The sequence below is a fragment of the Suncus etruscus genome, chromosome 1 (assembly GCF_024139225.1).
Source record: "Suncus etruscus isolate mSunEtr1 chromosome 1, mSunEtr1.pri.cur, whole genome shotgun sequence".
Taxonomy (NCBI): Eukaryota; Metazoa; Chordata; class Mammalia; order Eulipotyphla; family Soricidae; genus Suncus; species Suncus etruscus.
In genome coordinates, this window is record NC_064848.1 from 73075626 (window position 1) to 73082574 (window position 6949).

Consider the following 6949-nt stretch of genomic DNA (forward strand, 5'->3'; position numbering starts at 1 on the left):
AAACAGAAATTTCAGATCAAATAACAGGTCTGAGAAACTCAGTAGATGAATTGAAGAAAAACATGTTTGAGATTTCCCACAGGTTAACAGCAGCTGAGGATAGAATCAGTACACTGGAAGATGAGATACATAACAATTACATACAGCAGAAGAAATTGGAAAAAAACCTCAAAGCAAAAAAACAAAACAAAACAAAAAAAAAAACAACACAGAGGTTTTAGAGGAAAGACACAAAAGAATGAAGACAAATACCATAATTTTTACCTATTTGGTGTTTATTTCTTACCTCATACATGTAACCACATAATGTCACAGATAATTTTCCTGTTTAATTTTTTTTTTTTTTGGTTTTTGGGCCACACCCTGTGACGCTCAGGGGTTACTCCTGGCTATGCGCTCAGAAGTTGCTCCTGGCTTCTTAGGGGACCATATGGGACACCGGGGGATCGAACCGCGGTCCGTCCTAGGTTAGCGCAGGCAAGGCAGGCACCTTACCTCCAGCGCCACCGCCCGGCCCCCTGTTTAATTTTTTTCAATGGAAAAGTACATTTAGTTATTCAAACACTTAAGGCAGGGTTCTCACAGTTACATGTGAGAATTATTAACATGATCCAAACTTAAATATCCATTTTTCATATCTTTCAATGTCTGCAGCAGATACTGATTTGGAAACCTTTTTCAAAGCCATTTCAAAATCCTCCATAGTTGTGGGCATGTGCATTTCTTCTCTCAAAAGATTTCGGATTTCTTCAGGAGTCAAACCTTCAATACATCTTCTCATGGCCATCAAGGATGCATCCCTAAGTTTTGAATTGGAAAAAAAAGCAAAAGATAGATACAAACACACACTGCCCCACCCAGTGGTGCTCAGGGCTCACACACACCCCTCTGGCACAGCCCAGAGGATTCTGTGTGGTGTCAGGGACTGAATCCACATCACCTGCATGTAAAGCAAGCACCCAGCTGCTGGACTATCACTCTGGTCCTATAAAGTATCACTTGGAGGGGTCCGGAGCAACGTCATAGTGGGTAGGGCACACAGCCACCCGGTTGGGCTTTGATCCCTGGCATCCCATATGGTCCCCTTATCCAGCCAAGAGTAATCCTCTGAGCACCACTGGGTGTGCCCCTCTGCACACATTGGTGATGTCTGCCCCGGAATAACCTTCCATGTTCTCTGCTATTTTTGTGAGGTCAACATCACTGGCCAATTCCAGCTCTCGCAGGCTTATCCGCAATAGCTCCTCTCTGCCCTTTGCTGATGGTAACGGAATATAGATCCTTTTTTCAAGACGTCGTCTTAAAGCCTCATCAATATCCCAGGGAAAATTAGTCGCTGCAAGAACCACGACGATTTTGGAAGGGTCATCGTTCTCGGAGGCACCTCCAACACCATCCATCTGAACCAGCAGCTCGGCCTTCACCCTTCTGCTGGCCTCATGCTCTTCTGAAGTCCCCCTGCGACTACAAATGGAGTCGATCTCATCAATAAATATAGTGGCTGGGGAATAAAATCGGGCCATTTTGAAGAGAAGACACATGAGCTTCTCCGACTCTCCACGGTGAGCGTGGAAGAGGAGACTTTGAAGAAGGTGGTCTTGCATTCTGTAGCCACTGCTTTGGCAAGCAGGGTCTTCCCTGTGCCAGGAGGGCCGACAATCAGCACTCCTTTCTATGGTCTCCTGATGCCTTTAAAAAATTCTGTCATCCACATTGGTAACACCACAGCTTCCTTAAGCAACCTTTTTGCTTCTATTAAATCAGCAATAACATCCTATCGAATATTGGGATACTGAGAGATTATATCTCTTTCCAAAGCTTCTACTAAGTCTTTGTCATATCCGGTACTGTCAAATTTATGTGCCTCTGGTTCTGTGACTGCCGCAGGTAATTTGTTCTTTTCCTCTCTTCCTTTATTCTGTTCCTTCTTTTCCCGACAACGGACAGCTTTCCCTCTTTCGTTGTGAAGGCCGTGTGTCGATGGGCGGTGAACTCGGCTAGCTGCACCTGGACGGTTTCCATGGGCTTAAGGGTCACTGTACTGTGGAGACTAACGTTTCCTAGGTCCTGGCGAGGGTCTTTGCTCCACAGGTACCGGCAAGGACCAGACTTCTCTCTCAGAAGCCAGAAGCTCCTGGTGCGCTTGCTTTCAGGGGAGTGTGGTCTAGTTTAAAGTTCTCTAGTGTTTTCATGATGTCCTTAACATGCTTCGCTTCCACTCTGATTTCCTGCCAAACCTGTTGCCACTTCTGCTGGAGGTATGTGTCTTTGACTGAGTACAGGTACTTGTTCCTCTGGTCAGGTACTCCCTGATAGTAGACCATGGCTGAGTCATAATTTCCCAGTAATGCATATTCACGAGCTAGTTTCACATTCTCACTGATCATAAAGAGACTCATGCTCACTCACGTGAAAGCCGGGTTGGCCGATGCTCCCGGGGAACCCGAGCCCAGTCCAGGGTCCGACCGGCCAAGCTCTGCAGCCGGTGGCGGCCTCGAGGGCCTCTGGAAAGGAGGGAGGGAAGGATAGAGGGAGACCCTGCCGGGCCACTTCTGGTCTCCGCCACTCCCTGTTTAATTTTTTTTTTTACTTATGATTTTATTAGGCTTAAGTAGAACCTAGCATATGGCAATTGTTTAATGGTTTTATTTTTTTTAAAAAAGAAGTCTGTGAGTTAGCTTTAAAAAAAATACCTAGATGGGGCCGAGTGGTGGCACAAGCGGTAGGATGTTTGCCTTGCATGCGCTAACCTCGGACAGACCGCAGTTCAATCCCCTGGCATCCCAGATGGTCTCCCAAGGCAGGAGCGATTTCTGAGCACATAGCCAGAAGTAACCCCTGAGCGTCACTGGGTGTGGCCCCCAAACAAAAAAAAAATACCTAGATACTTATTATTCAGGTGATTTTATTTTTTAAAATTTACTTAAACTTTAGAATACTTCGAAAGAAAAGGAGCACAGTGATTTCAGAAGGCAAAGTTCTGGCCTTGCACTTAGCTAACCTAAGTTAGGTCCCTGGAACTGCATTTTGTCTTCCAAGACCTGGAAGGAGTTATCCCTGCGCACCAAGCCAGGAAAAAGCACAATAAGTACAGCCAGTGTGGCCCCCAAACAAACAACACAAAGAACAAACAAAGCAACACAAAGAATACTTTGAAAACATTAATTTATATGATTTTCAAATATAAATAGCTGACAGATCAGAAGACTTATTTTCAGTTTTGCTTCAGAGTTGGGTTTGGTTTCTTAAGATATGAAAAAAACATAACTATAAAAAACTGATAAATAGAAATACATTAAAATAAAAAACGTATTTGATAAAAGACACCATAAATATGTTGAAAATGCTAGCTATAAACTTGGAAACATAATTTCTAACACATGTAACTGACAAAAGACTCATATCTGCAAATCAATAATGTTTTATTAATAAGTGTACATACCAATAAATAATAAAAAAGACAGACAAGCTAATATAAAATGGACAAGAAGGCTTGGTCAGATACAAAAGAAAACCAAATGTCCAGTGCAGATGATAATATACTCAATTTTGTCTATAAGCAAGGAAATGCCAATTAACTCTCTAACAATTAACTTTGTGATACATTTAAAAAACAATAAGAGTTAAAGGCAGAGTTGGCAATATTAACTACTAAGTGAAAAATAGCTCAGTGGTAAAGTAGAACTTGATAAAAGAAAAATATATTTATTAGTACAACTATTTTGAAAGTGATTTTTAGCATTTTCGTATAAATATAAATATACCTTAGCACCCAGCCCTTCTTTTCTTAAGTACAACCTAGAGAAACTCTAGCATCACTATATATGTTCTAATGTATGTAACAGTGTTGGTAATGTTATTTGTAATAGAAAAATTCTAAAAATAGCTCAAATTCTAGTTGCCATTATAACAGTGATATATAACATTATACTAGTGATTATAATATTAAGTACAGCTAGCCAGTTATAATCTAAAATGAATTTTGACAACATAGTGTTGAGGGCTGGAATGATAGTACAGTGGGTAGGAGGCTTGTCCTGCATGTGGCCAACCTAATTTTGATCCCATGTGTTCCATATGGTCCCTTGAACCAACCAGGTGTGATTCCTGAGTGCAGAGCCAAAAATAACCCCTGGGTATCACTGGGCATGACCCCAAAACAAACAAAAACCAACAGACAAAAAAATAGTGTTGAATGAAAAAATTCACAAAAGACTTAAAATGCTCAAAGGTACACGAAATCCTGGCATGTGGAGTGTTCTGAGCCCAGCCGAGCTGGGGCCTCTGGGCAGGACAGCTAGCCATAGGACCCCTGGGCTGACCACTTAGTCCAGGCGAGCAAGATTCCCCCCACACCAGGCGGGTCTTCAGGGCCACGCCTGGTTAATCGGGCCCTGGGGGGAGGGGGTGAGAAATTCCTCCCTAGGCATCCAAAAACTACAGCGGGGGCTCACGCCCCCGCGCGTACTTCATGTATTCAGAATATTCCTTATTCTTATGTTATGTTTTGCGTATACAGAATGTTCATTTTGTATTCTGCCCTTTCCCACACCCCTACAAAAGCTCTTTTTTACTCCTTAACTCTCTAACCTCCTCTCAAACATCACTAACCTACATTACTCTTTTTAACTTCAGTAGTGTACAATCCTAATCACAGTCCAAAGCTGTGCATTGTGTGTGACAACCCCAAACTGTTTCAAGATACATAAAATGGACACATATTTCTTTAGAATATTTTGTGTTTTTTCTCTGACAGCTATAATTCTTACTAAATGTTGTCTTATACAGTGATGATTCTAACCACTTTTTATCTTCTCTTTTTGAGCTGTTTAACAAGGAATTTTGGTGGAAGAGTCCCCCAGTTTAATGCTTATGATTGAACCATGTCATGGGAATCATTGGAATTGTTCTTATGGCCCCCATATGCGCCAATAACACCACGTGGCATTGCTTCTTATTTGCATAGGCACATTAAAATGGGAAAATACTGTACATACAAATAAGATCCTATCTAATAGCGATTGGAACACACAAATCTTGTAGTGCAAAGGGACCTTACACCCTGAACATTGACATAACGACCTGGCACAGACCTCAGAAGAAAGGGCATAATCCATTCTCCCCTGAACCAGGGAAGCCATCCACGAAACATCCAGGCTGGTCTATAACATCACCTGGAAGCAATCCTCTACCACAGAAGACCTACACTGCTCAGACTTCGACCTGCTCAAAAGAGACTTCCCTTAACACTGAGAAGACTTAACAACAACAACGACCTGCTTACAGGACAGGGCTCTCTGCGTTGCCCTTTGATTGTGAGGTGAAAGGAGAGGATGCTCCACATCCTGACTTCAATGTAAGATATGCAGATTCCAGGATCTTTAATACAGAAACATGATACCAACAACAGAGACTGTGTGAAAAATAAAAGTGTGTTGGCACTACAGACAATGTATTGGATTGGACGATCTAACTTGCCTGGAGCCTAGACTTGGTCTTGTGCCAGGAAACTTCAGGGGTCTGGTCTCTTTGTACTTAGGCCAAGGTTATTTCTTTCCATGTCCCTCATATTTTGGTGGGCCTATGCAAACAACAATTGCTACTCTAACACCACTTTTACTGTGCTCCTTTGACTCTAATACTTAAAAAGAACTCACTTAAAATTTGAGGTTAACTTAAGCTAATATGCATGTATATGGAAATGTAAGAAAATACTATGCCTGTAATGTTTAAGGAGTTACGTAAGTTTCATGGCTTTAGATTGCCTTGTGTACTGTTAAGAAATATTATAATGTGTTACAATCTGGGTACTTGAGGGACAAAGTAATTGTACATGGATTCTGCTTTATTTATCATAACGTTCTTTGGCTGAAAGTTCAAAGATAAGATATCAGCAAGGGGACTTCTGAGAATTATGTTATGGGTGATTGTCCTTCCACTGTAACTTTACCTTGTCCTCTTTCTTTGCACCCTTGTTCTCATAATAAATAAATAAATAAAGAAAGAAAGAAAAAAGAAAAAAAAAGACTTAAAATGCTCAATGCCATTTTATAAAATGCTTTACTTAGTGCTAAGCAGTTTATTATACATATGGAGAAATACTATAAGAAAAGCAAAGCATTTATAACTGCAAATTTCAGGATTGTGGTTAGTTCAGGTGTGGGGAGGGGCAAGTTAGTGCATAAGGAAGAAACATATTTTAAATACAGAGCAGTTGGGATTGTTCTTATTCTGAGGTGAATTGCTAAAGTCATGGGGATATTTACTATATTTCAAAATTCCTGCATCTATAATTTTGCTTTCTATGTCCTTAGCATTGGCTAATTTAAAAATCTAATTACTTTGATGGTCTGTGTGGTTTGATAACATTGCATGCCTAAAAAACAGACTTGTAAACAACGTACCTCAATAAATGAATGAATAAATTAATTAAAGTAAAAGAAGAACTTTAATGTACTAAAAAACAACCTAAAAGCTGGAGCTGGAAAGAAAGCTCAAAGGGCTGGGAACAGGCATTGCATTTGGGAGGGTTAGTTTTCTTCCCTAGCACTGAATGATGCCTTGAGCATTGCCAGAAGCGACCTCCCACCATGAACTGGGAGTAGCAGCTCCTATCATTGCTGGGTGTGGTCCAAGGACTCCATCTACCTCCTAAAAGAGAAATTCTTTGGTTGTAGCTGTTCAGCATGATAAAATACCATCAACATAAAATTTTATATGCATCTAATGACACATCTAGAGTTCTTAAGAATGTAGTTAAAAGATTAAAGATTAATATCATATGGAGTTCTCTTGCCACTTTGTCTTAATTTCCTTAGGATAGCCATTTATTTTTCACAGACTACAGCTAAACACTGTCCTGCTTCATGAGAAAAAACAAATTAATTGGATCTAAATGAAAGTGCTTTTTACTAATCTGTATAAAATTGATGACTCTCTTGTGTAGAAA

General features: G+C 40.7%; 1 pseudogene; it reads right to left on the minus strand.

Annotated features, from left to right (window-relative positions):
• Positions 1–601: 601 nt before the first annotated feature.
• On the minus strand, positions 602–2499 carry LOC126008752 (katanin p60 ATPase-containing subunit A1-like; annotated as a pseudogene).
• Positions 2500–6949: the final 4450 nt, after the last annotated feature.